The following is a 17,212-nucleotide window of genomic DNA, read 5'->3' as shown; positions in this document are numbered from 1 at the left end:
TCCCACTTCCCTGGCATCGCCTAGGCCTATTCGATTCCACTGGAAGGTCACCCCCTGCCTATAACCCCTGGGACACATCACAGGTCCCAGAAGGCTGTGCGACCATTCATACAGTGCAGCGCGGCTTGTGCATGCCCATCTGTGTGCTGAGTTGGTAAAAATGTGGTCTGTCAAATTTTTGTGTATTTTCATGCATTGGGATGCCCAATAGAGTCGCGATATGTGTATCTTATAGACCACATAGATGCAGCACTCGTGCAAGCATATGCGAGTGCCCCCAGAGCAAGAAGCTTGCTCTAGGGGCACTCAACAGGGGGGAGGAGCCCAGAGCGCTGGTGGGGGACTGGAAAAGAGGAGGATCAGGGCTGCTCTGTCTAAAGCCATTACACAGAGCAGGTAAGTATGACATGTTTGAGATTAAAAAAAAAATAGGCTTTTGGTATCACTTTAAAGTGAATGTCTTCTAGTTGGTTTTTCAATACTTTTCAGTCCTTCAAATACAAAAATTATTATGATACAAAAAACATCTGTGGATGTACAATGCTTGCTTGCCTCTAAGTGTTAACTATACCATTTATTAAACAGAAGAGCTGCTATGCATTTTGAAGCATCTTATGACTTGCTCCACAAAAGACCAAAACACAAAATCATGACAGGTTAGTCTATATTTTTTCAAAAATGTTAAAGCACACCACCCATGCCACTGCCAAGGGTCTTAATCTCTGATTATAATCTATGGTTATAATCTGCAGAGCTCTAAAAACTGATGTGAAAGAATCCTGTTGCTAGCAATCAGTTAAGTAGGTGTGGTCTCAGGGGCGGACTGACCATTTGGAAACTCGGGCACTGCCCGAGGGCCCGGGGTCAGTAGGGGGCCCCATGAGATGCCCCTGCTATCTTTTTCATAGGCTTTTTTGAGTTTGGGCAAGGACACAGGGGCCCCATGATCCCCTATTTCCCGGGGGCCCCATGAGTTGTCAGTCTGCCCTTGTGTGTTCTTGTATCAAACTTAAGCAACCCACCAAAAGGATTTGTTTTCTGGACAAAATTATTATAGTACATGTGGTTTTTGCATCTGTCCTTTCCGAATACCTAGTGCGGACCTCATGCCTGCTCTTTGTTAACTCTTCCTCTTTCACACCTGTGTAGCGGCTGGGCACCTCTGAGTGCTGATCTGCTCCCATTGCCATAGGTTATGGACCACCAGGGCTGGTAATGCTGACAACAACTCCCTCGCTGCAAGAGGATGTCCCACCTTTCACAGGTACATGCTTCATGACAGGCTGCTTGTTAGACCTCCATTACCCTTCATACCTCATTGTGCTTACTTACCCAGACTGGAAACCAGATGTGTGCCGGTTACTTACTTACAGTACACCCCTTTCGAATAACTTCAGCCCAGGCATAGGCAAAGTTCCAAAAGCTTTACTGTAGAATCTTCAAAACAGCAGATTTACAAACAAAGTCTTTCTCTCTAACTAACCCTAACTACAGCAGCTGCCCCAGCATACCTGCTCAGGCAAGAGTCCATAGTGGCAGTATCCAGAATTCTAGTGTCTTCAGGGAGGACTGCAGGTCCCAGCAGTGCTCCTACATGGAGAAGGCTTCTGATGCGGATCTCATGTAGGAAGGTTGAACCCAAGCAGGAATCAGACTGTAGAAACTTTAAGCACACTCTCGCAGAAGCAGTAGCTAGAGATTACATCTTGCTGGCTGTCTGTGATCTCTTTCCCATGCAGCAGACTGTGTGTCTTGGCAGAGCCCTCTCCCATTTTAACTAACAGCACAGAGAGAGAGGCAGAGCCGAGAAAAGAGTGGGAAGCTGGGTTAACTCTTTCCCTCCCGCCGGGGCAGCTGCTGTCTCACTGGCCAGCATTTCAACCTGTTTACAAACTGATTACATGAACTTGTCAAGAGAGTAGTGATAAATGACTCATTCTCTGAATAGTCTAACATTGTGAGTGGAGCGCTCCAGAGTTTTGTCTTGATTCCAATGCTGTTCATTTTGTTTAATAATGATATACAGTTTGGAATCAAGAGCTTGATTTTCGTGTTTGATGATTATACCAAATTATGCAGGGAAATGCATTTGGCACAGGATATAAAATTATTAAACCTTGACAAAACAGGGGGTTAGGCAGCTACATGGCAGATGAGGTGCAATATTGAGAAATGTACAGATATGTACTTGCCTGTAAAAAATACATAGGCGAATTACGCGTTGGGAGGGGCTTCCCTGGGAAAATCAGGGATGAAAAGGGATCTGGAGTCGCTAACACAGACTTAGCAATAGCATGCAATTCCATGCCAAAGCTTACAAAACTAGCATTAAAGTATATGTGAACCCTCACCTTGAAAACCAACCTATTCATTTTGTGTGTGTGTATATATATATATATATATATATATATATATAACATGCTAAATACCTATGTTTAATACTTTAATTTAAACCACTAATATTAGAAATAAATAATATAATGAGGTTGCTATGAACAAATAGTTAATATTTAATATGAGCAAATATTTCATATTTAACACAGATAACATACTGGTGCTAGTGCTAAAAAATAGTTGGGTTATAGCCAATAAAATGCCTCATGATTATGCCATGGAAGATGCATACCTTTTGCTTAAAATATTCGGTAATAAAGGATGTCCCTCTTCTGCAGAGAAGAAAAATGAATTATTGTACTCTTATTGTACTCTATTGTATCGCCAGAATATAGGCATCAATAGATCATGTGATTTGTAGTTTCTTTCTTTGGAGTCTGCTAGACATGAAACTAGATTTTCTATGTGTTTTTTTTTGTGTTGTTATGGGTTTTGTACAACCTTCAGTAAAAGATTACCACCTTTCCACCTTGTTGATGAGACTTTATGTACTGTACAGGCTTTTGTCCAATTCAACTGCAGATACTGGAGATAAAGACAAATTTCCCACTTAACTGAGGCTAAAGGTTTAAATAGAGAAGAGCAAATCTGCCCAGGTTTTATTTGCTGGGGGATTCCTTGCATTCTGTCAAAAAATCACAAATCCTAAACTTAGTAGCAAGTTCAATTGAAGTTTATGATTGGTCAAATCTTAATACTAAATTGTAGAAACCAGGCCATTGGGCAAGCTACAAGCATAAGAAGCTGGGGGGACATTTAACAAAGAAAAAACTTATTTTTTACAGCGTAAATACCTTACATTAGGGAGAAGGTCCTATAAAATTGGCATTATTTTGCCATAACATATTTTTCATGTGTAGATGATTTTTAAAATATTTACAGTTATGTTTACTCAAATAAAGCATTAGCACCCCAATCTGATTCATTTCAACTTGAAAAAAAAAGCTTTTTTAGGTTGTTTTGACTGAAACACCTGATTTTTTAATGAAGTTGTAATGGGCCTGAATTGAGCAGTGTTAGTAGCAGCAACAGAGGCTCTTAACTCTATAAGAAAGTTTACTCTTAAAAATAAAGCAAAAGCTCTCAACTTTGTACAAATTGGCCAGTGGCAAAACAGGTTAATAGTATAGATTGTGAGCTTCTTTTTTTCAATGCCACACTTCATTGCCTTAAAAGTGTAATAAAATGCCAGAGTACAAACAAACACTTACACTCTCTCCTATCCCCATAGCCCTTATTACTCTCAAAATATTAATAATATGGGCTTCAGGTTTGTGTTTAGTAGAACATGGTAAGCGGTAGGACAGTATGTGAGCAGCCTGAATAGGCAGCAAACAGAAAGAGATAAGGCAGTTTTTACTGGCAATAAAAATGTGGATGTATTATCTGAAAGACAATAGCCACAAATATTGGCTGGAAAGTATGTAAGTAGCTTGGTTAGGCCATGGCAAATGAGGGAGAGACGAGGCAGGTTTAATCTTGAAATAGAGTATTAGTTGAGAAACAATATTCACAAATATTGTTCAGTGGCTGGACAGTATGTAAGCAGCTTGCTTAGACTGCATTATAACAGGGAGAGATGAGGCAGATTTTATTTTGCTTTATATGAGAGACAATATCAGCCAATATTGTTCAGTGGCTGGACAGTATGTAAGCAGCTTGGCTAGGCTGCAATCAAGGGAGAGAAATGAGGCAGGTTTTACCTTGTCTTTTTTTTAGAGACAATATTTACAAAGTGACTGTACAATATGTATGAAGCCTGGTAAGGCCATAATTTATTAGGAGAGTTAAGGAAGTTTTATCTTGAAATAAACATTAAAGTGTATTATTTGAGAGACAATAGCCATAAATATTAGGGGTGCACCGAAATTTTGGTGGCCAAAACACCCCTATCGGCTGTTGGCCGATATGAGAAAAAAACAAAACACCTATACAGGTGCCGAAAAAACCCTGCCCCCTCGCCGCTGCCACCCCTCGGTAGTTCTCAGCTTTACCTAAGAAATCATCGAACGATCCCAACGCTGGGCATAGAGATTAGTGAAGGAAAGATGGCCTCCACTCATCTCTATGCCCCTGGAGGACCGGAGCGATGTCACTTCCGGCAATGTTTTTTTTAAGCACTAGATCAATGATTTTTTTAATCTAATGCTTTACATTGCAGAGGAGAGATGTGGGGTCTTATTGACCCCATATCTCTCCATAAAGAGGACCTGTCACTAATTATTTATATCACAAGGATTCCTTGTGATAAGAATAAAAATGATTAAAAATGATTTTAAAGGGATAGTGCAAAAAAAAAATGTTTAACATCTCCCCCGTCCCCCTGTGCTTGCACGTAGTGGTGAACACATACATAGGCCACGCCCACATATATAAAAGGTGTTTAAACCACACAAGTGAGGTATCGCCACGAACGTCGGAGCAAGAGCAATAATTCTAGCATTAGACCTCCTCTGTAACGTTACACTGCTAACATGTAGACATTTTTAAAGCATCACCCATGGAGATTTTTAAGTACGGCAGTTTAATACCATTCCACAAACGTGCACAATTTTAAGGTGTGACATGTTGGGTATCTCTTTACTCGTTGTAACATCCTCTTTCATATTTTACAAAAAAAATGGGTATATATTGTGTTTTTTAATTTTTTTTAATCAAAGTGTATTTTTTTCTAAAAAAATATATATTCATTTTTAAAAACTGCGCATTCCGTTTTTTCGGCCAAGTGCATTTTGGATTTCCGTTTTCGGTTTCGTCACCAGAATTTTCATTTCAGTGCACCACCATTAAATATTGTACAGTGTCTAAGCAGTATATAAGCAGCTTGTTAGGTCACAATATAGGAGGGAGAGACGAGGCAGATTTTATCCTGCAATAGCGATAAGAGGTCCAACTGCAAAAACATTGTTTGTCACCTTTACAGTGCTGGAGCACTGGAATAAACTTAAAGCTTCAAGGCACAATGGGGTATTTATGCTGCAGCAATGGGAAAATTCAGAAATTTTAATCCAGCTGTGGAAATTGTGTGTGGCAACTTTACAGTGCTGGAGAACCTGAATAGACCAGGAATGGTGGCAGGAGCTGGCAATGGTGGCCCTCTCTGAAAACACACTGGCTTCAGAGCAAGCCTGAAGCTCCAGTGCATACTGTGCAAGCTCTGGCTAGTGGTCCAGCCTGGGTACCCAATGGTTCATAGGGTCTTCATTTCTAAAAGTATATCTGCATCAGCCCTGGACTCAATGTTGAAAGCAATCATGTGTTTAGACAAAACCTGTGAGTGCTGCCTGCAGTTGGGGCTGGGTTTTGGTGTTTAAAATTTCTGAAAATCGGCACTGAGGCAGCCACTGCCACCACTGATCCTCCTTTAAGTGAGCACAGAATTAGAGGCACATTGGCCATCAGTGGGGATTCTGCCACCATCAGAATATATATCTAAGAGGATCTTGAACAGTACCTCTGCAAATTGCTGCATTCTGGGCTTCCTCTGGGATGGTGGCTTTAGAGTGGTCATTTTACCCTTGTATTTGTGATCTAAAGGGTAGTCACCCAATAGCTGTCCCTCTTTGATGACCCAAATCCTGGGGTCCTTTTACAGGCATTGAGCAAAATAGACCCCATTTGCCACAAATTACCAGAGAAGCCCTCAACTTTAACCCACTGATGTACATCTCTCAGATGTTGGGACACCCCCCCCCACCTTGAAACCATCACCAACTTCCTTTCTGACAGTGCCCGAACCCTCCTTCTCCTTATATTCCTCCTTTGCCTCCTGCTGCCTCTGTTTCATAGGGCAAAGAATCTTGCTGGCCCAGAGACAGCAGCAATCTTCCTCTTTTTCTTGCTGTTGTTCCTTCAATGTTTATTCTGTCACATACCTTGGTTGGAGGTCGAGTTGACGAGAGGGCTTCCCTTGCGACTCTGGTCCGAGCACCCCTGAATATGGTGACAGAGGTACAAAGCTCAAAGAAGTACGGGTGTCGGTAGCTTGAGAGCAGCTGACTGCCATGGTCAGGGACATAATCAAGGTGAGCCAGGGTCAAACACAGTGAGACAGCAGAATAATCAGGAGGCAGACTGAGGTCGGTACCAAGGAAGCAGGCAGAGCGAGGTCCAGTAGCAAGCTCAGGTCAGCACCAGGAGATCAGGCAGAGAATAGTCAGAGGCAAGCCGAGGTCAGCACTAGGAGATCAGGCAGAGAATAATCTAAGGCAAGCCAAGGTCAGAATCCAGAGTCCACAGAGCAAGGTCAAGAACAATCTGGGTCAGCAATGGAAGGTCAGTCAGTACAAACAGGTACACAGAAACAAGGATCACAAGAAGCTGAAGAACATCCAACTATTAGTGCACAACAGAGTCTCCTTTAAATAGGCAGCTTGGTGCAAATGTGTGAGGATATGCACACTGACGCGCGCTGGTGCACAGAAATGCGCCAACGTATCATTGCATGCTGGATATTAGCCTGAGCTTATCGTTATTCTGGTATGTGTGTATGAGCATTAGCTACACAGGAATGAGCAGCAGCTGCACAAGAATGTACATTAGCTGCAGAAGAATTATCATTAACTATAGAAGAATTAACATTAGCTGTACTAGTTTCCTGACAAGCTGCCAGTCTGTCCCCCAGGCAAGCAAGCTGCAAAAAATGGCAGTATTTAACTTGGGTCATTGTATATGTTGTGGGGCACTTAGAGGAGACTGCTGGTTTCAAGGAGGATGAGGCCAATACGGAGGAGGGGGTACAGGTGACTGTGTTGTCACCTTTGAACAAAACAATCAGTGGCATCACTAGCTGAAGCAGGGTGTCCTATCTTGAATTCTTCCCAACCTCCAGAAGATTGACTCAGTGTGCTTTTAACAAAATGCCCATAGTTGCTGGACCATGTGTCCATGAATATGTCTACCCTCCCACTGACTGCTCATGGGACACAGGCAGATTACATTCTTCATGTTGCTGGAGGGCAGGGATGGCCTCCAGGACCAAACTGTCATTAAATCCTGGGCATGGGGGTAATTTGAGGGGACTTTTTCTCTTCTGTTCTAGTTGCCATGAAAGACACACTTGCCTAGGGAAGCACGAGACTGGAGATGGGAGAATGGAATTAGAAGAATTCTGTAGAGGTTCAAGCTTTGGCATGGCTCACCTCAGTGTGAACCCATGATCTTTTTCCCACCTTGACATGGATTATCCTAAGATTCTGAAACCGCTTGTAAGACTTCATTCCCTTGTCACTAGATTTGATAGCTGTTGAAGTGTAGCAAGAAAATATTGGGGGGGCATCCAACAAATTGTGGGGGTAACACTACTCTCCCTTTATCAGAGTTCAACACAGGATAAAACTTGGGTGAGCTCAGCAACTGATGCCAAGTTGTTCCTCCAGGAGGAGAGTTTAATACTGGTACTAATATAGATCTGTGAAGTCACTGTTTTCTCCAATCAAGTCCATCCACGTTTTATATTGTGTTGAGCCCTGATGATGGGGGAGTAGTGTTGTCCCTGAAACACATTGGCTGTTTTTATATGACTTTTTTTTATCAGCAATTAAAATTAAGATGGAATAAGTTGGCTGCTTTTTCCATTCCTCTGCAAGTTGCCCCTGCTCCTGGACAAAATCTTCCCTTACTGCTGCTGCTGCCTTTCAACCAGAATTTTCCTTCTCTCCAACCACCACCATTGGTCTGCCACCTCATCATCCACCACCTATCTCTGCCTCTTGCTTCTCCCTGCCTGGTGACCCTCCCTGTATTGTCAGAGTGGTATCTTGCTCATCCTCAATAACAGAAAGGAGGAATAGCCAAGATCCTCTTCCTGCAGCAAGTCAATAAATATGTGGTCAAATAATCCACTGAATCCTTATTACCAGCTTTCAGGGCAAGAAAAAGAGGAGGATGAAGAATGCACATTAGCAGCAGTTGCAGACAAAGGTAGTCCCTGCAGTCCCTTCTCCCTGCACCTGGGAGAAGGAAGAGGATGAAAGCTTTGTCAGACACTCAACTACCTCCTTGATTGCTAAGGCTGAATAGCATGGCCACTGAGAGATAGAAAAGGCAAGCATGCCAGACCACCATTTTGTCCTGCAGAACCTGCTTCCCCTGTATTAACTCCAGGAGAATGAATGTTGGAATTTGGTAGGATGAATTCTTTGAAACCATACAGCACTGTATGGTCTTTGAACTTAGGTCAGATGGCTTAGAAGGGCTAGTAATGGGGGCTTTGTTATGTGCCTCCCCCTCATTATACAAGGGTTGGTCCTAGCTGTCATTTCTTAGTGTGTGTTGGAGTGTGGGCAATATAATGTTCTATATAGTGATAAATAACTATGCATTCCAGTGTTGTAGGCTACATAATCTTGTGTAACACTCTGTGTTCACAGGTCAGAGACACAACAGCTTTTTTTAGGACTACCTTTTTATATGTTTCAGCAACACCTGTTGTTGCTGTCCAGTTGCTGCCCTTTCCCCCCTTCCTCCCTTGCAGTTCCTTTTGTAGTTTCTATTGGGGTTTTTAACTTGATTTTATTTGGAGTATAATCATTTTTATTTCTGCTCGGTTGTAAAAAATGGGTTGAAGTTTAGTGTTTCAGGGTTTATTTTTTCTGGAAGGTGTATTGTATTATCTGTTGCCAGGCCTTTTAATTTTTTTTAGAGGTCCATTGTGTACACTTTTTGCTGACACAGGCAAAGCTCCCCCTTTTTGCAGCACATCAGTGCATACTTTTATGGTAAAGTAGCATGCACCACATACAGTATATATCCTCCCTGTTGCCATAGCTGCATATAATTTAGGCAACCCCTTTATTTAAAAAAGAAAACTGTCAGAGAGGCTAAAGTTAGAGGCAGAGGTTCTTCACACAGTTAGTTAGCACAGAGCAAGCAGTCTCTCATAGTGTAGGAGGAGCCAAGTGTTGCTGATGCCACAGGGAAGCGAGAAAATGGCTATTTAGATATTTTAAAGGAGCGTTTACTGTATATATAATGTAAGTGCAATTATTTTAACAAAAGTTTGGTATTGATTTTACTAAACTATGAGACTATCCCACATTTGTTTGATCATATCAGCAGTGGAGAAGAAAGAGACTGAAGGTTTCTTAAAGGGAAGCACACCAGGCGAAATATTAAAGGGGAGAAGATCTATATCAGAGGAAGTTCTGAAGCCTATTCATACCCCAAGAGGGGAAACACTCATCCAGAACAAATATCGAAAGTTATTGGTCCATGATTGGAGGTTAGCGCAATAAAGAATAGATGGTGGGACCCACCTATACAATTTGGGGACTATAAGCAACGCATATGGAGTAATTTATGGACTCATTTAGTGGTTTATCACTATTGATTTATTTGTCTATCACATCTAATTTTATATATATATATATATATATATATATATATTTGATGTATATATATTATATATAATTTATGTGGATATTGCAGTTTGCACAATAAGGGAGCACTGCATAACACATACACTATCCCTTTAGAGTATCCCATAGCAAGTGGCACTCATGCAGGCTCGATCCCAAGCCTGGCTGCATGCTTCTGTTAGCACACACAGTGTGACTTGGCTCTGCACCCTGCTGTCTGCTCACTGGATTTGATTGACAGCAGCAGGAGACAACGGTGCCCACTGCTGCCTCCATGTCTTGTGAGAAGTGTTGCTACTTTCAGGCACAGCACTGGATTGAGATCAGGCTCAGGTAAATATTTTGGGGGAACTAGGGGGAACTGATCACAGAAGGTGTTTTTATCTTAATGCAGAAAATGCATTAAGGTTTAAACATTCTGCCTTTACAACTACTATAATACTTTTCAGTCAAGGATACAGAACACAGCTACTGAACAGCTCCCAGCTGCCATTTTATAGCAGATTTAACAGATAGATCTAATTTTGTTTATGGCTCTCACCAACAATCTGTGTCTCACTTACATCCCTTATTTTGTTCTTCTTAATGCACCACAGGGAGACTTCATCCCCTTGATTGCAATTTAACTCCTGTGACAAAAAAACATTTGTTCTCTTTATTCTTCTGGTCAGCAAACTACCTGTCTCTTTGCTTACACAAATGTTTTTGGATTCTTTGATGCATGCTCGCTGGTGATACAACACATTTTCCCATGTAGCCACTTTCAATACCAAATGTCCTTTAAAGTTATAGCATTTATTGTTAGCATGTGAAATAGTTGGACCAGCTGTGATTTTTTTTGTATTTAGTGGAACTCTTGACCAAAGATACCCATTATTAGATGCTAATGAGTGTTGGAAGAATGTCCGTGTAAGGTCAATATGTTTAATGGATATATTCATCTTTACATGCAATGTTTTAGCTTACTAAAGCAAAATTTCTCTCACACAGATTTGGACAAATTTTTGGTTGACCACTTTAGGATTTCTAATTATGTATTCATTTCTATGAATATATCTTAGGCATATGTTTGTTTCCTTTAATGCCACTGTCAGCTCTTTTGAAATATAGTATTTTATGTCTTTTTATAGTCCTGAGGAAGTAGGTGTATGACTCTTGAAATGTGTTGTATTATCCATAAAAATCAATTGAGAAGACCTTTTGCTTTCTAGAGACTCCAATGTAAGTCAGTCATTATCAGATGTACTAGTTTTCGTCATTCAAGTGATTGTGCCAGACGCCAGCTCCACATTAGAAAAGATGCATCACCACGGATGCCTTGAGCAAACAGTAGCATACTGTTAGGGCACATTAAATAAGACAGGCCATGAAGCTCAGGAAGTGGAAATGTGATGGGTCAAGCTCAAACTTTGCAAAAAAAAACTACATTTGCAAAAATTTCAGCTGGTTTTATTTCAGGGTCATGGACAGGGGTGTATTTACCACAAGGCAAACAAGGCATTTCCCTAGGGTGGCATTTTTCAGGGGGGGGCAGCAGCATTTTTCAGGGGGGCAGCACCGCCCTCCAAAAGAAGGGATGGAAGAAGGGACACACGCAGCATGGGGACCAGGTGGGATCTGAGAGAGGCTGCGGCCTGCTTGATGGTGTATGCAGAGCCTGTTCCTGGGGATATTCGCAGCTGTGAAGGTGAGTGTCTTATCTCTCACCGGGGTGGGGTTGCCAGTGTATGGGGGACAGTGGTAGTGGAAGGCTGTCTCGGGTGGGGGCTGGGGTGTTGATGGTCAATGTCAGGTTCTCTTCATGGGGAAGGGAGGTGTTGGTCAGTGTCAGGGTCTTTCCGTGGGTGGGGGGCAATTTTGTGTTGCGTAGGGCAGCACGAAACCTAAATACACCACTGGTCATGGATCATTTTGATATATTGTTTTCACTAATGGAAATCTTTGCTATAGAATAGTCCACATTTGTGACAGGTTTACCAAACAGATACTTGTATACAGTTTTCATCCAGACATATCATCAGTAATCAACAGAAACAGGCATATTACACATTTAAATATGATGTTTACATGTGTGACTTGGAAAAATACTCAAAGCACTGGCATCTGCATAGCAAAGCCTTTAGTTATTTGTTATCCTTAAAGTTTTTTTCTTTATAAATACGTTGAGAATAGCTGACAGTGATTGCTCAGTGTGTTATGAATTCTTTTTGCCATAAGCTTTATTTTCATGTACTTCATAACACTGCTCCCTGCAGAGGGAGGTTATTATTAAATGCCTAAAGTTAAAATCTCTCACTTAAAAAAATTTGCTGTCCCTAAGTTGTCTCTAGTAAAATTCTGATTTATTTCAGTTGCACCACTAAAGCACCTGGAAAAAAAAAGAATATGATACCATAAATGTTTTAGATATTTTTTTTGTACGAGGTGACCATATTGTTTATCACATCTGTGCAAGTACCCTGACATACATAATCACATCACTGCAGTAGCCATTAAAGATTGCAAGTGAAGTCTGATGTCAAAAGTTATTGTCTTATTTCTATACATATTTGTTTAAAACTGCATGTAAACCCAATAACAAAAATGTAATATATTCAGCTTGGCAGTCCTTAGGTGTAGTGGCTCATTCATTTTGTTTTTAGTCTTCTTTTCCTTTATTTTTAGCTGGAGATAACGCCAGTACAACACTTCCTGTCTTGGAGCGACAACACTCACTTATTGTACTGTATCTGTAGCAGAAACAACACCTTCACTTCTGATTTAGACTACATTAAACATTCCTGTGATAGCTACACTCAAATTCCACTGTGACCAGAATGTGATGTATTACACAATCAGCCCCAGCCTCCGCAAAGGTTTTCCAGCTCTGGGACAACACTCTAAGTACCAGCAAACTGAGAGCGATCATCACTAGTGCAGGTTAACTGAGCAGGTAATCCTTCGTACACACAAAGCAGTCACCATCATGTATGTACTGTAGCTCTACCCCCCCACAGGAGCCGCTTAGTAGATTGGGTTCTCTGTTCTTCTGTTTTGAGAACAAATATTCACAATTGGTATGTCAGATCCATCAGGACCATGTCCAAGTATTAACTTATACAAAAAGAAAAAAAAAAGACATAAAAGGACTTTAACCTCCCTGGAGGTATTCCCGAGTGTAGCTCGGGGTAAAGTTTCAGCACCACAAGCGGTAACCCCAAGCTACACTCGGGAATACCATGCAGCGCTGCTTCAGGATCTCTTCTTCACTTACCTTGTCCTGTGCTCCCATGATGTCCTCCCTGCAGTGTTCCCGGCAATATCCTCCGGCCGATGCCGGCATCTGTCTTCCGGGTTCCGTTCCCTGCGACGTCAGGACGTACGGCGACAGAACTGGTGGGAAATTTTAAAATTTTAAAAGTGACATTCACTAAATTCACTACAATCACATAGTAAAACATTAGTGTATCAAACCATTTCACATACATTTTGTCCCTAGTGCTTTGTCCTGTGCCCTGCCTGCATTTTTACTGTTCTTTCTGCCTGGAAACTGAGAAACGTCCATGGCGTCCAAAAAGCATCCCTTTAGGTCAAAAGCGGTTTTAGACCAGCTAGAGAACAGAGATAGTAAATCAGAACCACTTGCAGAATTGAGTGATAATGATTCGTGGGGGAAATTCGTCATCAGACACTGATAACGATTTTGCGACTTTGCTCAGTGATGTGCGAACTTGGCGCTCTCTTTCAAATTTCAGTGTTTTTGGTTTGATTATATTATTGAATTAAATGTATTATTATATTATTATTTTTTATGATTATTTATTAAATTATAATTTATGATTTCATGTTTCAAATTTTAACATACCCGGAATGTTTACTAGACTCTTGTTCGGACAGATTTCAGTGAGTTATTCCTAAAAATTACAGGCCTACAATAAAAATACGACATATTTCCATGTAAAAAAATGTACCACTTTGAGCACAGAAATATGGACATAATCAGACTGCTAGGGAGGCTACAAGTGCTCGTATACCATCAGGATGAAAAACTTTGACACACTAAATGTATAAAAAATATGAAATTTTATCACACATAATAAAATAGAGCATACACACCCTTCCATAAAATCAGGTGAGGAAATGAACCCATCAGTACAGTGAATCCCATATCGCACCACCTTCCCTTTTATAACAATACCCAGCCATGACCAAAAGGTCACCAGTGTAACAAGCATCAATATGGGAAGGTGATATGATGGTAACTCCAAATGCGTTTTGCTGAATTGGCTTCTTCAGGGGGTTCAGAGGAAGGGAAAACACCATACTGATAGTTGCTCAGACCAAAAATAGACACCGAGAGAGAGAGACGGGCACAATGGGACTGGATATTTTACGGGACTTCCCAAGGCACACACAGGAGCCCACACACCAAAAGTACAGAGAACAACCTTAGCCCTGCTGACCCACCAGGTTTGGCAAAAGGATACTTGTCACATATCTGGTCAAGGCCAAGCTGACTAGAGGGCTTTCCCTTACATCTCCTACCCTGTTTCTCCTGGAGGTGGTGACAGGATATAACAGGGCACGCAGTGGCACAGGTGCCTTGTAGGAGATCATGGTTGGAAGAACCTTTCAGCAGGTGCAGAGCAGCAGGCAGACTGATGAGCTGGCTGATGCAAAGACACAGCAGCAGGTGCAGAACCGCAGGAAGCAAGCAGGCGGATGTAGGATACTCTTGCAGATGAAGAGGCACTGTAGCAGGTTTTGAGCAGCAGGCAGCAAGCGGGCAGATGCAGAATTTTGGGGGTCAGGCAGGCAGGAGTCGTATTAGCTGGGCAGCAGGAACCAAAACAGAATCATAGCCAGGCCTGGGTCAGTACTGGGCGAGTAGAGAAGGTACCAAAGCAGTAGGCAGAAGGCAGGGTCAGGTCACAAGCCAGAATCAGCAACGAGATATCAGGAACAAGCAGGGTCAAGACAAGTCGTGTAGTACAGGATCAGGTCACAAGCGAAAGAAGCTGACAACCACTCAGCAATCCTCTGGTCTCTGGAACCATTTTAAATAGGCAAGTGAGCACCAAGTATTCATGCTCGCTCATGCTAATGCGCATGCATACGAGTGAGTTAGCGGACATCTAGTTGTCACCTGAGAATTATTGTGAGCATACACACATCTTTGCACACGACCGTGCATACAATTTCCCTGACAATACTACACGTCTACTGGGAGCACAAATATAGATACCCTGAACACAACTAAGGTTAAGCATCATAAAGCAAATATCAGACTGGTTAGTGGTAAATATATTGTCAGGGGTTGCAGTAAATTGCAGTTTGCACATAACTGAGTAGGTCAATCACAATTCACTAGACAATATGTTCACCAGGCAATAGCAGTACAGAATGGAGTTCTATGCAGCTAAATTAGAGTAAACCTGGTAATCAACAAAATCAGAAATGCATTAAGCAATAGCATTAGAAAACAGTAACATCAACAGTAATCACTACTGTAAAAACTCCTCTGTATTTTGGCGTGTACTCTATATGAATGGCAGTGATGAAATTTAAAAATCCCTAAAGAAGTGCCTCTTACTATGGACAACAAAATTCTTGTGAAGCAGATATCTGAGTGAGCGGTCTTTAGCCCTAGTTCTTCAGCTAGCTAGCATTGGGACTCAGGCTTTATGGTGGTCCACCTGAGTACAGTTCCAGGAAAGTCTGCATGCAGTAAATAATGCTGCTAGTTAGTTGGCCAGGCCTTATGTGCTCAGTCTCTGCTAGCAGCAACTGGGTAATAGCAGACATGTCTTCTTACCAGTCCCAGCAATACCACAACAGAGGTCTCAATGTTCAGATGTCAGTTCACTTCTGGATCTGTCTGGAGCCTCTCTGGTCCTGAGCACATGACCACAGGCTTGTGGCAGGTTGTTGTGAACACAGGAGCAGCAATGTGCATGCTTCATTCTCCTCACAGCAAAGAGAAAGTATTTATGTATAGCCTGAGAAAATACAACTCCCTCTTCCCTTATACCCGGCTCACATTGGGAATTGTAGTCCAATGGTCCATAGTAACGTTTCTTTCCCAAACTTCATCTCTCATGATTCAATGCTGCCAACCATCAAGTCTCTGAGTTCGTTCTGTTTGTTAGCTTCTACTGGTGGATGGAGGTGAGGTAGTGTTAAACCATTCAGCTAAAGCAATTGGGAACACAGAAATTGGCAGCACAGTGTCCTAAATTATTCTCTGTCTCTAGCCAATCACCTGGCTACATGTGCCTTAACGGAAACAAGCACAAGTCACAGCATGTGCCATTGCAATTCTGATCTTTCATAAATGTCTGTAATACATGTCCAGATAGGAATCTAACAATCAACAGTTTACAAACGTTTACAATATTGTAGCTCCTTACAGAGGCAGAAGTTCTTTAACTTTTCATTAGAGCATTCAGAAAGTCAGCTTTTTGGTTTTTGAATAGTGTTTTAGTGAAAGAAAAATGGTGCAAGAAAATATTTGCAGAAGAAGAATATTACAAAACAGACATAAGCAAGTAAAAAAAACCCCAGGATTAAAAGTGAAAATTACTTTAAGTGATATTAAACTCAATTAAAAAAAACGTCATATTTACCTGCTCTGTGCAGTGGTTTTGCACACAGCAGCCCCATCCACCACTTCTCAGGTCCCCCACCGGTGCTACTGGCCCCTCCCTTCTGCCGAGTGCCCTCACAGCAAGCAGCTTGCTCTGGGGGCTCCCAAGCATGCTCGCTTCCGAGCCACTGCTCTGCATGTCCATTCACAAACAGAGCTGTGCTCCACCCCCTCTCTGTCCTCATTGGCTTACTAGCTGTGATCTCAGCTAATGAGGAAGAAGATTCCCTGGAGAGGCAAAGCTATTGTGCACATCACTGGATTGCAATGGGGCTCAGGTAAATATTAGGGGTGCTGGGGGGCTGCTACACACAGAAGGTTTTTTAAAAAACCATAAGCCTTTACAACCACTTTAAGTAATATTTGCTTTGTTTCTGGTTCCATGCACAGTCAAACTTGCTTGTAGAGTAAGTCCATTCTGATGCATTAGAGTTGCTGACTCTCACAAATGTCACTCTTTCGGTATCTTATGTAGTTTTGATGTTAAATGAGAGCCCAGAGCAGCAAATGCAGCCATCATTTATGTTCCCTAGAGAGGATAATAGCAGAATTAACTGATGACCGATGATACATAATTAGTGGTAAAGATCCTTTTGGAGGCACCTGTTTATTTGAATTTGAACATTGATATAATGATACTTGACCATTGATATTTTTACTGCATGACCTTTGGCAAGATGTATAATAAATACTACGATTTTTAATAGTATAAACAGGCTATTACAATTGAAGTACCATAAGTCCCTTATAGCAATTTTTCTGGTTACATATAAACAAATTTAGGATGTAGGTACTGGGGTAGGAGTGCTTAAAACAAATGCATCAGCAGTGCATT

Source organism: Staurois parvus, unplaced genomic scaffold (assembly GCF_062004578.1).
Source record: "Staurois parvus isolate SC_StPar_1 unplaced genomic scaffold, SC_StPar_1.0 ptg000157l, whole genome shotgun sequence".
Taxonomy (NCBI): domain Eukaryota; kingdom Metazoa; phylum Chordata; class Amphibia; order Anura; family Ranidae; genus Staurois; species Staurois parvus.
The sequence above is the reverse complement of the archived record's forward strand: the minus strand, read 5'-3'. Positions refer to the sequence as shown.